General features: G+C 35.7%; 1 pseudogene; it reads right to left on the bottom strand.

The window, feature by feature from the left end:
• Positions 1-321: 321 nt before the first annotated feature.
• On the bottom strand, positions 322-3140 carry LOC134249870 (uncharacterized; annotated as a pseudogene).
• Positions 3141-3509: the final 369 nt, after the last annotated feature.

The raw sequence follows: 3509 nt of genomic DNA, 5'->3' as shown, positions 1-3509 counted from the left end.
ATAGTGGCATTTGAATCATGTTTTTCATATGACTCTTGACTAAATGGAGTTTATTTTTCTCGGAAAGATGCGAATATTGTGTCACAAAACTATATAATAAAAGTGTATTTTTGAGCCAAGACCTACAGCAAAGTCTACGTTTTAAGGTAATTAATGGGTCTTTGCTCCATGCTACTCAAAATGTGTATTTTTGCACATATTTCATAAGCATTTTACTCAGAATGTTCGCCCATCTTCTTTATAGTCTTTATGGTAAACATTACTTTACCTTTGCCTGAAAGATACATAATTAGTATTAGAAACCTCTTTTTTTCAATTATATTATTGTTATTTATTAAATATATATAAGTCAAAACTCTACAGAAATATATTAAAAAATGAAAAACAATATTTACACAGTAGACAAATATTTAAATGAAAATATTAATTGTCCATATCTGCTCAAGTTCAATTTATTCTCCCAAACTAAAATATTGGTACACGGGGTACAATAAAACATATATACATTTGCTGCAAAACAGTGAAAACTATAATTATACAGCAAGTAATCAGGTTTAATCTATCAAAAATAGTCTACAAAATTAAAAACCCATAATTAAACAACATAAAACTGTTGAATAATCAAAAACATTATTTAACGTACAGTTTTTTTTAAAGTACTAAGATCAGACATTTTTCTTCTTTGTTGATTTTATCCGCTATTCTGGATCAGCATCTTGCACCAAAAACCACCAAGTATAGCAAACAACAGGAATAGTCCATCTGAAAAATAAACGGCGAATTATTGTTTTGTCGTTCCCCCTATGAAAATCCACCATCAACTCCCCCGAGTATTATATGTATTCTTGTTCTTAAAAAATAATAATCTATGGAGCATCGAAAAAACATAAGACAGATTTGAAAGAAGATAACTTGAACCCTCTAGGTACAAACTCTAGGAATATGTCTGAATATTAATAATTTTTTTTCGAACATTGGCCTAATAACATCATTGTAATAATTCAGTATTAAGATAATAATACTAAAATAATTATATTTACTCATCAAATAGCGTGATCCATTAGATGTATTTCCATTCTGACTATAGTCTCCACATTTTTGGAACCCAGCAGGAGCTTTAGGATACCTTGAAGGCGACTCGAGTAGAATCATTCCCATGCCATTGGTATTATGAAGATCAATGTGACAATGGAAGAACCAAGCGCCAGGGTTATTCGCTTTAAATCGAATAACCACGTATCCACCTGTCGGAATTATTATCGTGTCCTTCTCTGGAGGGTAGCTGGTTTTAGAGCCAGGGATGTAACTATTCCATGTTTCATTTCGCCATTTAGCAGAATTGCAATAATTAGTTGTGTTAGATCTCTGGCATTCGATGTCTTCCGTTTCAGTTATAAATTTGGCCGTATTTTCATTGTATTCACCAAATCCCATTTTATAGACAAAGAAATAATGACCATGAAGATGAACTGGATGAGACCATCCGCGCCCACTACCAATATTTGTAAGAACAAATTGATACACCTTTCCAAATTCAAGATTGACGGAATATGTGCAAAAACAAATAGAATCAATGGTAAAATGAGGGATTACAGATAGTTCTTTGATTATTACTTGACTCTGTGAGTATTGGTGCCAAAGGAAATACAAACGCATGTCCATTAACTGATCCGGGGGTATTTCCTGGCTCGCCAGGAAAAGCAAAGTTAAAAAACAAAGTCTCCGAGACAGTAGCTACTTCGTCACTAGTCGAGTTTGATTCATTACTGTTTGCTTCATCGTAACTAAGGCATTGTCTGTTTTCATTGGATGGGTAGTATTTGTAGGGACAATTAAATGTTATACACGGTTCCATACTGGTACAGTATTTTTGATTACTTGCTCTTGATGTGATATAGGAAGTTGATGAGCCTTCGTATTGAATTATTGCTTCTGCAGCATGATATTCATAAGTGTTGTTAGGTATTACTTCGATGCTTTCAGCTACCAACAAATATGACTTTATGGCCTTTCCTGTGTACAGGAAAAAATCATATCTCTCTCCAGGATGAATAATGAATGATTCAACAACAATTGGTTGACTATCTTTTCCAGTTCCTTTGACAATTTCAAAACCGTCAGATGCTACCACTGTAAGTTCTGGATGATCTTGTACAAAAACTCGGAAAGGATAAAGGGTAGCAGCACTTATTACTCGGAATCTGTACGTTTGCTGTGGTTTGACCTTATAGACCTCAAGCGGGGCACCATTATGTTGCAGGCTATTGTTATTCGGTGCTCGTGACCAGAACCTCCCTTTACCATTAATGAGTCCAGAATGGAAATGAAATCGACTGAAATTAGCACCGTCCACCGACTGAGTGGTACTCACTAATGTTGGTGTCATTCCATTAAACTTGTAGACACCATTAAGCATGCGCTGATATAATGTTTCCGGTTCATCATTGTGGTTCCAGTCCTGTAGGAGAACCGTGAAGCCAATTTGTGGTTGAGGATAAAATTTGTGTCTGGGATAAATAATCAATCCTCCATATAACCCCATACTACGCTGGTCTCCAATATGAGCATGGTAGAAACTGCTCCCATGTGGACTGGCTTTGAAATTATAAGTAAACGTTTGTCCTGGCAAAATTGGACATTGACTTATGAAAGCAACGCCATCTGAATGCGGAGTGCCTCGTTGATGCATACCATGCCAGTGTACAGTTGTTGTATCAGTATGCATTAGATTTCTTACATGGATTATCATTCTTTGACCTTCAAAAGCTTCTATGGTTGGTCCTGGAAACCTATCGTTAATAGCGATGACAAGCCGGGACTGATAGCCATCTGTCGTAATAACGTCACCAGTCACTGAATCAGGGAGATATGAACTTTCATTATATCGCCGAAGCCTGCCATTGGAAGGCACGACCATTATAGGATCTTTCAATGTCATCATAGTCAGTCGGTGTTCTATTGTTAGGGAACACTCGCAAACATTATCAGTTTCTCTGCACGTGTTTACTTTGCATGTTGGACCATCTTCTGGACTTTTCCAATATCCATGAACCACGATATTAAGGAATAAGCACAAAGAAACACCCAGAAGGTAATTATAGCGATTCATGTTTTACTCCTTGGATTGCACGAACAATTCCTTGTAGGTTGACAATTTGATATATGAATTAAAAAAAAACAACAGTTGAATACTAATAATGATCTTGCATATAAACTTTTCCTGTCAATTTGTACGCGTTTAGATAAAAAAACTTCGAGAAGGAAACATTCAGCAATGATATTTTTTTTCAAGTCAATAGTGACAGAAAATGTCTTCAATTAAATCATAACAGGTAATAATTAGGGAATAACTATCTTCTAATTTGGTATTTGCCACCGTTAATGCTGATTTTTACCGGCGAGGCGTGAGCGGAGCCGGTAAAACTGATGTTTGCGACCGTTAAATCAGCATTAACGGTCGCAAATACCAAATTAAAAGACCAGGTATTCCCATTCTAATGCAATCCATG

The sequence above is a fragment of the Saccostrea cucullata genome, unplaced genomic scaffold (assembly GCF_032062105.1).
Source record: "Saccostrea cucullata isolate Sc308-1 unplaced genomic scaffold, CSIRO_AGI_Scuc_v1 ctg4008, whole genome shotgun sequence".
Classification (NCBI taxonomy): domain Eukaryota; kingdom Metazoa; phylum Mollusca; class Bivalvia; order Ostreida; family Ostreidae; genus Saccostrea; species Saccostrea cuccullata.
The sequence above is the reverse complement of the archived record's forward strand: the minus strand, read 5'-3'. Positions and strand labels throughout refer to the sequence as shown.